This window comes from Manis pentadactyla, chromosome 3 (genome assembly GCF_030020395.1).
Source record: "Manis pentadactyla isolate mManPen7 chromosome 3, mManPen7.hap1, whole genome shotgun sequence".
Classification (NCBI taxonomy): domain Eukaryota; kingdom Metazoa; phylum Chordata; class Mammalia; order Pholidota; family Manidae; genus Manis; species Manis pentadactyla.
This window is the reverse complement of record NC_080021.1, coordinates 129767907-129781920: the sequence shown is the minus strand read 5'-3', so window position 1 is coordinate 129781920 and position 14014 is coordinate 129767907. Positions and strand designations below refer to the sequence as shown.

The window sequence follows — 14014 nt, the reverse complement described above, 5'->3', positions numbered from 1 at the left end:
TAAATCCTGTAAAGGTTCAGCTGGGGGCAAGGGTATCTCCACCCTGAACTGTGGGACTCTAATTTAGAAAGTCACTCCTGAACTCGAGGGGTGTGATACTTGGGGAAAGTCTCCCACAATTTTGGTCTGAATATACTCATGTGCAATTTAAAATAGTGGCATTTACCTCAAATTTCAGAAGCACATTAGGCAGTCTAATTTATTCCCTGAGGTCCACGGACATATTTGTTTCCAGGGAAGGCAGAGAGCCGTCAGGGTCTGGGGAGGGCGGGGGTTCCAGACACAGCTGCCCTCAGCTCACCTGTCAACTTAGATGGGGCGGCTCCAAGCACCAAGCTAACAGCACATGAGCCTCTCAGGCGCGACACTGTCCTGAGCGGGATTCAGGACAGGACAGCCTGTGCATCTGGGAGGGAGGCATTTAAAATTGTGTGAGTCTCTGGCCTCTGTTCTAAATTGGAGCATCCACCCCAGTGGTAAGGCTGTCCTGCCCCAGAGGTGAATTCCCGCCTGGAATGAGAACTGGGCGGTGGGTTACAGCGGCTCCTAGTCCCTCTGTGGGGCTGTGCACCCGGACACCAGACTGCTGGGCACCACTGCTAGAGGTTGGTGACAGCAAATTTCCTGTGACTTCAATCGTTGTGGTCCTGGGCTCTTCTCTGACCAACGGTGACATCCACCCATGCTGTCACAGGAAGACTGACACATCCGTGGAGAGACCTGGGTGGTAGCTTTTCCACGCCAGAGGAGCCACGGGACAAAGCAGAGAGTTCCTTGGGAGATGACCAGCTACAAGCCAAGAAGGGGGGACACAGATGGAGCTTGTTCACAGGTTGTGGGACCAAGAGATGGGAAAGTCCAGTGAGGGCCAACCCGCACATGCACACACACATGCACACATGTCCACACTGTCCTTTCACATATGCACACCTGTTTCTGCACACACGTATCCACACATGCATCCACTCACATACGTGCACACATACAGCTGCTCTGAGCAGCCCTGGCAGAATGAACTAGAAGAGGGAGACCCTTAACATCATGTTTCAAGGGTGGAGCCTGGTTTCATCCCAGCCCTGGGAAAATTGTTTTCTCCAAAAGCTGGGTCAGTCATACTGTGAATGGCCAAGCACAGTTCAGTGAATCCCTCCTCAGGGCCCTGCATGCACTGGGTCTGGCCATGGGCTTCTGTGGCAGAGTCAGGGTGGTCGTAGCCCCAGCTGTCCTCGGTGGCCAGCTCCTCCACGGACCACACCTGCCACAGAGCAAAGCAGACCATGTCAGTCCACAGCAGCCCTCAGGCCCAGAGACATTTACACATGGAGGATAGACGGCTGGCACTTGCACACCTATTTATCTCCAGGTACTTGATGATGGCTTCCAAACACAGTCCCAGCCTGCAAGACGAAACAAAACCAAAGCAAAATGAGGCAAAGGGAAGTGAAGACAGACTGGAGGGCAGGGAGGTGGCCACTCAGGGAGGGAGGGAGGGAGAGAGGCTGGAGGGAGCAAGAGAAATACCCACGTGTCTCCTGTGCACCAAAGCGTCGAGCATAAGACGCAGCACAAGAGGGACACACAGTTTGACAGAAGAAGAAAGGAAACAAGACAGACAGACAGACTCTCCAAGAAACAAGGGCCAGACCACAGCCAGACCATTTCCCCAGGCCCTCAGAAATCCCCTCAAGATGGATCCTACTGAACAAGGGCCACCCCTGAGCGAGGCCAGCTCGGCAGATGGGTCTGGCTCTGTCTGGATTCCAGAGGGTTAGGGAGACTTCAGCAACGTGCCTCAGCCTTGCTGTATTCTTTAGTGAGATTAATTCCTCATGACTTCTTCAAAGCGAGGAATCCACACTAATCCTGATTTTCAGGCAGTGTGGTATGGAATCCCTAAAACTCAAAGTAAAAACCGCCAAGAAGGGCAGTTTCATGAACGGAGCAAAATGGCAACAACTCTTCCCACCGCCAGGAGCTGGAGATTCAGTTAAGATGCCCCTCGCCCCGGGGTCGCAGGCACCAAGGCAGGGCTCGAATGGCCCCACACCCATCCTACTACGGGTCACACGCAGGGCCGGGGCTCACGGAGCGGCCGGCATGGCGGTCGTTTTTGTACAGGCTGTGATTTCTAACAAGTCAACACACACCCTGATCACGTCCACACTCACCACCTGTCCTCAACACGGTGGGGGCGTGCATTTCCTGGGGCTGCTGTGGCAGTTACCCCAAGGTCAGCGCCTCCAAACCAGACACCTATTGCCCCACGGCCTGTGGGGTGGAGGCCTGACGCGAGCCCAGGGGCCCAGAACCAGGGCCTGGGGCAGGGCCGCTTCCCTCCGGAGCCTCCTCCAGCCTCTGAAAGCCGCAGGCATTCCTCAGGTCTGGCGGGGGGGGGGCCCAGGGGGGCCCACCCCCACCCCCACCCACAGAGCCGGTACGGCCGCTCCTTCTACTCTCCGACCTCCTTCCCTCCACCTCCTGCCCTCATAAGGGTCCCCAGGGTCCACCACATCATCCGGGACAATCTTGAGGTCAGGCCTACCTGCCACCTGCCACAGCGGGCAAGCGTGTTCACAGGCCTGAGGGTCAGAAAGTGCCCGGCTTGGCAGCCGTCCTTCTGCCGCCTCGGGGGCAGGCCGGGCCAGGGAGGGCCGCCCGCAGGCCGCCTCAGCCCGGGAGAGGGCTCTTGACACTGATGGAGGAAGAATCACGAGCAGGTCGGGCAGGTACAAGCAGAGCAGTTTAATAAAGCAAAGCACAGACCCTGGGAGCGAGGGGGCGGGCGCCACAGGAGCGCAGCCCTGCCCGGGTCGGGTGCGGGGTCTGATCTGGACTCTAAGCAGGGGGTGGAATATTCATCAGGATAGGTGGGGTTTTCTCAAAATAGGGAGGGGATTTCCGGGAAATAGGGTGACGCCCTCCCTTTAGGGCGCCCTCAGATGGTCTGCCCCAGACCTGCCATGACACCCAGCCGTGCGACTTGTGGAACGCTAACGTGCTCTGGGGTAACTGCAGGTTACTGTTCCCCAACCCAGATCAAGTTGGTTCATACTGGTTAGAAACCGTTTTCTGTTTTGTCATCGTTATTTTCCTAGATCTAGCTGGTTTGTTTTTGATTAACCAATTCTGTCAGCTGACCGCACTTACTACTAGTAGGTATTAAATAATATAAAATTAACTTTGGGTATTGTGGGTAAAATTGTAACATTTCCAGAGTATCTCGCCTGGCTTTAGTGCATTTGCGTATCCTCAGGGGTGGAGAGAAGTTCATCTCCATACCAATGGGTAATTACCTGGGCAACGGGAGGGCTTATCTTTACCTGAGAGGGGAGGGAGGTGCCGGTTTTGCTCTGCTGGAGCAGGAGAGAGGGCCCCACACTGCAGTTTGTAAGCAATAAATGGATTTGTTGGGGGAGAGGCGCTTTGTATTTTCCTCGGTTCTTGTCCCAGCTATGACAAAGAATTGAAGGGCAGAGACACAGTAATGAAGCAGAGCAAAAGTTTTATTCAAAGTTACTTAGAAAGAAGTGCAGGCAACCTCAGAGAGAGGAGCGCTCTCAGATGTTGGAGAGAGAGTTTTAAGATTGAAAGGTTACAAACGTAGAAAGTGCGGGCGACCTCAGAGAGAGGAGCACCCTGAGAGGTTGGGGGCTCCCCCTTTTAAGGATTTTTCAGGAATGTGACAAAGAGCTAGGGTGTGGGCTTGTTAAGTGGTCTCAAGTATCTCTGATGAGACATTAAGTTTCCTATCAGTCAGACCTCTAGGTAATTCTGCAAAATTAGCGTGTCAATCAAGACTGTCTACCCTTCCTCCAAGGTGGGCAGAGTTATTTGTTTGCTAAAGAGTGTATTAAGAATCTTTCTTCTTAAACTTCCTGGGTTTTTTTTTCAAAATGCAATTTTAGCTTTAAGATGGGATTCCCTGTCTTTGTTATGCTGTTTATAGGTGGGCCTTTTAGCAGGCTAGAGTAAATCTTACAATGATCTAATTGGCACAATGAAGGCATGGGCTGTGCTCAGATAGTTTTCCTTATCTGGCAAATATTCAAACTTTCAAGGCCAAGTTGCTCTTGACTTTTTGAGCTTTAACTGATTAACTGTAACTCCGAGTCTTTTCTGGCTTTCTAGTTTTAACTGGTTAACTGAGCCCTTTCTAGGGGGCTTTACTGACCTTGTTCTCTTTCCACCCCGCTCATACCTATTTTCCTGCCTAACAGATTTTAAACTATTTCTTCCTTTGACTGATTTCAGTTTTAGAGGTATTTTGCCCTGGGATTTCCTCTCCCTGGACTTACAAGCATATACGGATCATTTGACTCAGCAATTCCACTGCTATGTATCTACTCAAAAGAGATGAAAATACATGGCAACACATAGACTTGTCATGAAATAGCAGCTCTATTCATAACAGCCATAAGCTAGAAATAACCCAAGTGTCCATCAGCTGGAGAATGGATAAGCAAATTGTCACATATCCGAACAGTGGAATGTTGTTGCCCAATAAAAAGAAACAATTACAGGATCACCTGGCAACATGGATGAACCCTGAAAGTGTGATGGTAGGGGAAAGGAGCCAGACACGACAGGTCACACACTGGGTGGTTCCGTGTACAGGAAATGACAGAAAAGGACAATCTAGTGACAAAAGCTGATTAGAGGTTTCCAGGGGCTGGTAGTTCGGGGAGGGGGGCGGGCGGAGAGGGCTGACTACAAAAGGTATGGGGAGAGTATTGCATGAAGGAGATACTCTTACAGCTATGGGTGAACTGCGGGGATTTGTCAGAGCTCTTTGGATTGTACACTTAAAAATTGTGAATTTGATTATGTGTAAATTATACCCCCAAGAAACTGACTAAATCAAGGGGAGAAAAGAATTACCTTTTAAAGCTTATTCTTAGAGTCACTTTGAAGGAAGTTGGAAGTACAATAGTTTGAAGATTGTATTAAATTTGAAAGGTTTAACCTTTACAGTCAGTGCTAGGGGATCCAAAAAATGGGGCACAGCACCATCTAGTGGCCAAATTGTGCACTTACCATATCATAATCTTAAAAAGATTCTGTTAATATGTTGTCATGAAAAGTCTAGTGAAAGCATGTTTTACTTAATACCTGTAAGACCGAGTAGAGGAAATCCCAGGGCAAAATACCTCTTAAAACCAAAATCAGTCAAAGGGAGAAATAAATTTAAAGCCCATTTATTGCTTACAAACTGCAGTCCAGCGCTGTCTCTCCCCTGCTTCAGAAGAAGCAAGCAAGCAAGCAAGCCCCTCCCCTTAACCTCTCAGGTTCAGACATGCCCTCCTTGCCCAGCTAATTGCCTATTGATATGCAGATGAACTTTTCTCCATCGCTGAGGATATGCAAATGCACCAAAGCCAGGAGAGATAATCTGGAAATGTTACAATTTTACCCACAATACTCAAAATTAATTTTAAAATACTTAATACCTACTAGTAGTAAGTGTTAAGAGACCTAAGAACAAGAGCTTATTGCTTACCTTTGAGCAACAACCAAAGTCATACTTCAGAGATATCTCATTTTTATTAGAAACAACAAAAAAAATTGCTTTCCATCACTATTATTTAATATTTTTCTGGAAGTTTGGGTGAATTCAAAAGATTAAAAAATAAAGCAGAAATGAGATGCATACTTATTTAAAAAGAGGAAATAGAAATATCATAATTGGAAGATAAAGGAGTAATGTAACTTAACAAAATATGAGAACCATCTTAAAATTTTTACAGTGCATTAAGTGATTAAAGGACAAAAATTAATAGTTTTTCTATAAAACAATGATCACAGAGTATAAGCTATAATGGGGGAAAGATTCCATTAATAATAGCAGAAGTAACAGCAACAAAAATACGTAGAATGCCTATAGGAAATCCTAAAGGCAACCTACAGCCCAAGGAAGAAGAAAACTTTACTGAATAGAATACAAAAAAGTTTATATGCTGGTGAGACATTTCCTCACGGAGAGACTTAATAGTATATGTCCCTTCTCTTCATTTTATCTTACATGCTTTATGGAACTTCAGTTAAAATCATTATACTATTGGTTTTGGAATTTGTTCATATACTTGAAGTTAATCTAAACACTACACATGCAAAAACCCATAAACAATGGTCCACATTGTATTGGCCCTTTCCATTTTACTTTGTATAATTTGCATCATACTAAACGCATCTTTTTGGGATTTGTCTTCTTGTGCACAGAAGTTCCATTTTGAGATGTATTCATGTAACTACATGGGGAGTTCAACTGTAGACACATCCCCAGTTCACCCATGCTTCTGTGGATGGCATTTTGTTACCCACTCTTTTACAATTATACACTGCCTTACCCAAAATACCAACACTGAATGACTGTACAAGAGAGGTTTACTTCTCACAGTTTTGGAGGCTGGATGTCCAAGATCAAGGTGCTGGCAAATTTGGTTCTTGGTGACAGCCCTCCCAGGCCACAGGCAGCTGCCTTCTCAGAGCTGTGTCCTCAAGAAGCAAGCCGTCTGGTGTCTCTTCCTATAAGGACACTTGTACACATCTGTGAACACACTTGCCAGGACGTGGCATGAGGAACTGCTCTCCAAAGAGGCGGTGCACCGCAGCCCTGGGACTATCTCCTCTTTAAAGACTGCATATGTGCTGTGAACTGATCTGTGTCCCCAAAAGACTCATGTTGAAGCCCTGCCCCCCAGTGGGATGGTGTTTGGAGGTGGGCCTTTGGGAGGTGATTGGGTTTAGCTGGGGTCATAAGGGTGGACCCACGATGGGATTAGTGTCCTGATAAAATATGTGTTCGCTACTTCCAAATTTTAATGACTTTCAAGTAATATTTGCATCTGACATTTATGTCATTAACAGCAAAAATGAGCCACTCATTTTTCTTGAAATTAGCAAATAATCTCATGCCAAAAAAGATTTACCTCCTGGATCTCATGTCCCTCTCTCTCTTGATTTCAGCCTTTATTTTCTGGAGCATACCCTCTAATGGCAGCCTGAGAAGGGTTACCCACAAAGGGAGCTCCTCAAGAGCTTGCAAGACTGAAAGGGCACTTCCCACCCGCTTGGACGCCTGCCTTGCTGGGTCTCAGATCGCAGCTGGACAGCAGCTGCCTGCAATCTCAGGGAGGCATGTGGCACCATCCACGAGCACCCATGCTGCTGAGAGAGGGTCCCTTCTTCCCTTACCCTGAGCTGTCGTCGTCTTTCTGCTCTGGATGTGTTGACATTCCAGGCTTTGAGCTCTGGGAAGATCTTTTCTTTCCATTTTTCAGGGTACTTGTGGGATCTTTCAGACTGGAAACCCAAGCCCTTCTGGTCTAGGGATGCTCACAAATGATCTGTGTGATGATGTCCCCCTCTGTTTCCTCCCACCTCCTCACAGGGCCCCTCTGTCCGGATGCTGCACCTCCTGGATCCACCATCTAGTGACCTTCCCTTCCCGCTCCTGTTTTCCCTCTGACTCTCTTTGTAAGTCTGTTTCCTAGGAGGTATCCCCCAGCCTCCTTCCATCATCTCCACAAAGCTTTTCTGTGTTCTTACTCTTTAGTTTCCAAAATTTATCTTTGTTCTGTGAATATCCTTTTTTTTTTTTTTTGCTCTCTTCTTTCATTTCTTAGGAGCAGTATTTTCCTTCATTTCTTTGAAAATACAAATCACAGTTTTTAGGAAGTTTTATCTTTATTTTTACATTGTTTCTCTTTTCACCTAATTCCTTGTTTTTTCCTGTTTTGTTTGGTTTCTGTCTCTTTTGTTGCAAGCTTTGTGTCTTCAAATGTCTGAAGCTTGGCTGCCTGATCTTAGAAAGAGGTGCTGAAGTTCTGATTGGGAAGCCTGGGGGCTTCCCAGCAGGGTGACGTTGAGCCACCTGGACTATTTCTCCACAAATGGGCTTTCCTTTTGGGCTTTCTCTGGAGAAGGCCATAGGGTCTCCTGCCTGGAGGGTGTGCCCCTGGCCACCAGTGTTCTTAAAGTCGCATGGAGAAAGGGGGCAGGTGACCTTTTGGTGTCACTCCCCCCCACCCTGAGCCACGGTCCCTACCTCCAGCCTCCCTCACCGGGTCTTCGGCAGGGAGCACACTTCCAGATATTTCCAGGGCCAGGGAGGGCAGTCACAGAGCAGGTGGCAGTGGGGAGGGGCTGAAGGGGTGGAACAGTTCCCCATACAAACTTTCCAACATGCTGCTTCCCCCAGCTGCACCCACTTCCCCCACCATCAGGGTATCTTGGGTAGCTCTGGAGCTGAGCAGGCCTGCTCTCGGCAGGCTCTGGGCAGGGCGGGAATTCACAGCCCTGCACTCCGGTGCCCTTGTCCCTTCACCTCCAGCACCCAGATGTGGAAACTGCCGCTCCCTTGCTGGTTGGTCTCTGTCCTTTTGCATTTGCCTCCCGTCCACCCATGTACAGTCCTTCTTAACTTTGAGGAGAAAAGAGAGGTAAAAAATAAGTCCCTCCTTATATTATTATGCCTTGGAGAACTTGCAACACATTGCTGTGAAACCTGCTAACTTTAAGAGGAAAACGACATACTTTTCCTGTTGGTGATACAGTTGCTGGATGCAAAGGTCACCAAGAGTTGTAGTGAAGGTGGAAAGTGCAAACATTTATTTTATCAAAATGAGCGGTAAGAAAGTTCCTGGCTCAAATACACACCATCTGTGACCTCTAATGAGAAAGCATGTAAAACATTGTGAATGAGTCACACACAGTAAAGCACCAGGAAAAAGCTCATCAGATTATATTAATAAATCTAATTAACATTTTAAAAAACACCATTGCAATTTTAAGTTTTACTGGGTAGTTAAAAATAATTAACATTTTCAGCTATGATACATGTGATACAACTTAAAAGATAGTATCGTGTAGGTGTATCATCTACATTTGCAGTGAATGCAGAGAACAGTTTTGCGGAAAATATGTGAATCAAGACAAAAATTTCAGTCATAACCAATGAAGCTTTGATCTTTTGGTATAAAAATTATTTTAATCATGTACTTAAAATGTGAAATCCAAGGTATTTATGGTCAGTGCTCATAAAACATGGTCTCAGGGGGCGGTACTCACATGCAGATCCTGCTCCTGTCTGGGTGCTGCAATCACTGTAGGAAAACATGGAGTTCCAGCCAGAAGTTGGCAAATATTAGGGTGGTTGAATTTGGCACCATCCACAACACTACTTCATTTATCTCTGAAAAATGTAATAAAAACTATAAATCAGCTAACTCACTTTATCATTTTCTCAATAAACTTTATATTTACCACCATATATCAAGTTCACCTCAGAGAGAATTAAATAGTATGTGTAAAAAACAGGGATTAAAAGAATGGAAAATAGAAAATGACACCACGGCTGGAGGGCTGGCCCTGCACAGGCAGTTGGGTGACCTTGAGCCTTGTGGATTCCCTCCAGCCCAAACCATGAAGCCACAGTCCTAAACATCAGAACAGGACAGCTTTTCTTGGAAGCTTGCTTTACCGGAAGACAGCTCCAGCTGTCAGAGCGAATGCATCAACCCGAGGGATGGCCAACACGACTGAACACGTAGAACAAAACACATTGTGAAAACGAAGCAGAAGCTATGGAAGCCCTGAAGGGTTGTGATGTTATCAACTGAAGCAAAGCAAAATGAAATCTGGTTTCCAAGGAGAAACTGTTGCATTGTCTGAACACATTTTATACAAACGCAACACCTGTCCTATGACAACAAAAGTGAAAAACACATTGAACCAGAAGTTCTTTCAAGTGACTGGGTCATAAAAGTTGGCCAAATGACAGATTGCAGATTGAAGGTGAATTAGTATAAGCCAGCCGATAAATAAATCCTTCCAATAAACACTTTCCATTCACCTGGTTGGTCAATGCCACAGAGGTCAGATCTCAGGGAATGAGTGGGCCGCAGGCCAGAGTAGGGTGGGCAGTGGCAACAGAGGGCTCTGTGCCACTGTGTCCATCCAACCTAGGCATAGACATGTGCACCAGTTAGTGACAGCTGGGGCACACCAGAGATGATGCCAGTAATTTGGAAACTTCATCCAGTGACATGAGCATTATTAGGATGTTTCATTGAATGATTATACTATGACTTTATGACTTGATAAGCAATCATATAATGCATATAGAGTCCTGTTTGTTTAATAAGTAATACAGAGGTCTTTTTAGTCTTGAGTGTCTGTGTTGATTGCTCCACCCTTCTGCGATGCTGGCCAGTGGCCCTGCTTTGCAGTGGGGTCAGCTCCAGACTTCCCTCCTCACTGCGCCGTGAGCCCCACCAGCTTCAGGCCCCGGGAGCCCACCCCTCCCCTAGCCCACTCCTTCTCAGCCAGTCCTGGTTCCCTGATTCCCACTCAACCTCCAGAGGTGATCCAGAAACTTCCCTGACCTGGATCTGGTGGCCTGCTTTCACCCGTGCTCCTCTATCGGCACCTGGTCAGGCTGGTGTCATTTCTGTCCATCCATCTCTCCAGCAGTCTGTCCTGCTTGTGGATGAATCACCCTCATGGCCCAGCTGGGAACACAGCTAGGCTCACACCAGAGTGCCTCTGGGGCCTTGGGGAGCTGCTTTGCCCAGGGACCATTCACCTGCCACCTGGGGCATGGAGCTGGGCGTTGAGGGGCCCCTTGCCCTCAGCCAGGGCCTTGCAGCCTTTCTGATCAAGCTCCCCGTCGGGAACCCTGCAGGCGACACGGGCCCTACCTCCCAGGACGCCTCCTTCATCCTCCCGCTAGGGGAGATTGTCTCCTCTTACCCTTTTGCTCCTTCTGGTTACCCACACCCAAGACTGGGGGATCGTCTGGAACCTCCCACTTTCCTCACCAACCAGCCCTGAGTGGCCACCAAGTCCTGTACATGCCATCGCGCCCATGCCTTCTGTCCCTCTGAGTCAGATGGAGCCGCTGTAAGAAAGCACCATGGGCTGGAGGCTCAAGCAAAGTTCTGGAACTGGTAGTGGGAGCCCCGGGCCGCAGGGTCAGGCAAGGGCCTGATCTGGGCAGTGGACATGTGGTGGGAGGGCAACGAGCCCCTGGAATCCCTTTTTTCAGGGCATTGATCCCATCACAGGGCCCTCCCTCCTTGCCTAATTGCCTCTCAGGGACCCCACCTGGGGGTAGGACTTCAGCACACGAATTCTGGGTGACACATTCAGACCAGGTCCCTGCTCACTCCCCCAGGACGAGTGACTCCCATGGGCCACCTCTGCACACCTGCTTCAGGCTCATCCTGGAGCCCTACCACCTGCTCTGCAGTGCTGGGCTATTCTTCAGCTGACCAGGCAGGCTGGGCATGGCAGGACCAGCGTTCCCTTCCCCCTGGTTACAACCTTGTGTTCTCCACAGATCCCTGAAGGTCTTTGTGACCGGACAGCAGATGACCAACGGGAAGGGCCACAGACCAGAGGGCTCAACTGTGTCAAGTCTCAGAATCATGGATCCTAGAAAATGAGAGGGCAGAAGAACAGGTGACACAGGACATAGCACCTGGGCCCCCCATCTCAGATGGCGTGGTGTCAATGATAAGGCCCAGCCTGGAGCAGAGGCACCTCTGGGTGGGGGCGAAGACTCCCAGAGTCACTGAAGCCAAAGAACGTCGAGGCCTCAGGGTAGACAGGCTGCTTCGTGGCACACTGGCCATGCTGGGGGATCCCTTCCCAGTGGCTCGGTACAAGGGACCATGGCGTGCCCAAGAGCAGGGCATGTCTTAGGCAGGACTCCAGTGATGACTGCAGGGGTCAGCCAGCTTCACAAAGGGCCAGGTGTCAAAGGTCACCTACAAGGAGACAGAAACAGGAAGGGGTCTTTGCCATGGATTCCAAATTCTGGATCATCCTGGAAGGACCTAGAAAGAGATGTTGTGAAGGAGGAGGGCAGAAGCAGGGTAGGGCAAAGAGGAGGAGGGGGGATATACTTCCCATGACTCCAGAAACAATAGATAAAATGCCACCAATGTTTTTTATGTGGATAGAGGAGCTGGCCGCTCCGGGAAGGCCTGACTGACCATGGCACCATGGGAACAGGACAAGCTTGGCCCACAGGTGCTGGAGAACTGTAACTGGGACCCCCAAATGAAGCCCGGAACCTAGGAAGGCTGCACACTCAGAGACAGGAGGTACTGGAAAAATCCACTGCTGATGAAGAAGGGCAGCAAGGACATGTCTTTCTTGACCCTAGCAATGACAGGGAGAATATTATTTCCTGAAACTGGTAAGCTCAGGCCTCAGGTCCTGTGACCCAGGAATGCTCAGGACAGGAAATCAGTGTGTGCCTGGCCTGGTGGCACCAGAACATGAAATTCACAGCCTGTCTGGAAGGAGGCACCCCAGTCTGGGCCCCAGAGAGTCCTGGAAGTCCAGTCCCTCCAAATACAAGCTCCCCATCCCAAATTGGAGGGTAAGCTGAGTTCCATGGTGAAGTCACAGCACACAAAATAGACTGAGCCTCCCCACACTGCGGCCTAGGGGCCTGGGGGGCTGGGGTCCACCATGCCAGTGGAGGCTGATGGACAGGGAGAGCAGGAGGCGGGATGTTGAAGAACAGCAGCTGGTGCCACCCACCCCCATCCAGCAGCTTCCTTGCTCTTTGTTTCAAAAAACTTGAAGATGGACCTAAAGAGTTGATGACTTTTTGATGAGAGATTGCTGTGTAGCTATTTGATATGTCACAGAAGTAGCCCAAATAGTTTAGTGAATCAACCATTTCTTAAAAACCTGCTTCCACCCATATATTCTTGTTTATATCAAGGAGGTTTCTGGGTGGGGGTGGAGAGAGACATGGAGACAGACAGATGTCCAAATATGCAAGAAAGTGCTTGGTTTTTCAAAATTCTTATAAGAAGTACAAGGAAAAGTTTTGAGCACCCTGGCCATAGGGCATATGGGAGCCTCGGAAGGCGGGTCAGGAACCATCACCCAGGAATGACCCACTGCGTCTCTGGAGCAAGGAGGTGGGGGGGAGGGGCTGCCCCACCTGCCAGCCCCTAGGTCACTGGCCGTCGGCGGGGACGGGGTCAGCACTGTGCCGCTGGGCCCTGCTCTCCTGTCTTCTGTTACTTGGCACCGTCCCACCAGCCCGTCTGCTGCGTCCTCTTGTGCATGGCTCTGTGCCAGCCTCCAGTGTGACTTCTGTGCTAACACCGCGGAGCAAAAACCAACCACCAGGAGTCTCATGGCATCATCCACACAGCTCGGCTGTGATGGGCGCCTCGGACCAATAATCAGCATCACCCACCAGGGGCCGGCTGGTGGCCACCCCCACCCCACTGAGAGCCTCTTCTGGCCACAGGCACCAAAGGGACAGAGAAGTCCCTTCCCTTGTCCTCTTGTGAGTGGCTGGCTGTGCTGTCAGCTTTTGGCCTCCTGACACTTTCTCTTCTCTAGGCCTCAGGGTCTCACTGGTGCCCAGAGGCCACTGTTCCCTGGAGGGATCGGCCCCCAGTAATGCCTGAGGGGCAGAGTCCTGGCACCTGTTCAGTGATTTGTGTCTCTGATGCTGGGGACCAGCCCCAGGACAGCAGACGATGCCCCTGGCAAACAGCCAGCTCCAGGGAGAGGCCTCTGGTAAGGTGGCCCATGTCGGCCCCAGGCAGCCCAGGCCTCACCCTGCATGCTGGGGCACATGCTCAGCTCCTTTAACCCACGTTCAACATTTCAACATAGGTGAAACTATAAATGATTTCATGGGCCAAAAAAGCCAGATACTAGGAACTTCCTATCTGATATTATTTATTGAGCCCTCCTATGTCCCCTGCATCCTTCAGGTGCTAGACACAAATGGCAAGAATGACAGCCCAGGTCCCTGGCTTGGTGCAGGTCACTCAGCACATGACCCCTCACCTGGGTGGCACATGTAATGACTCAAGGTTGAGTCTATCATTCATGGTGGAAAAACTAGGGACAGTGCCAGGAGAATGGCCCCTTCAGGGTATGTGTGTGTGTGTGTGTGTGTGTGTGTGTGTGTGTGTGTGTGTGTGTGTGTGTGTGTGTGTGTGTGAGAGAGAGAAAGAGAGAGAGATAGACA

The 14014-nt window shown here is 49.3% G+C and overlaps 1 long non-coding RNA gene across 1 annotated transcript; it reads right to left on the bottom strand.

Moving 5' to 3' along the window:
• Positions 1–934: 934 nt before the first annotated feature.
• LOC130683174 (uncharacterized) lies at positions 935–2804 on the bottom strand. Its single transcript, XR_008996789.1, has 3 exons — positions 2543–2804; positions 1350–1397; positions 935–1255 (listed from the first exon to the last, which is right to left on the bottom strand). It is a non-coding gene; the product is annotated as an uncharacterized LOC130683174 (long non-coding RNA).
• Between the last annotated feature and the right edge of the window lie 11210 nt (positions 2805–14014).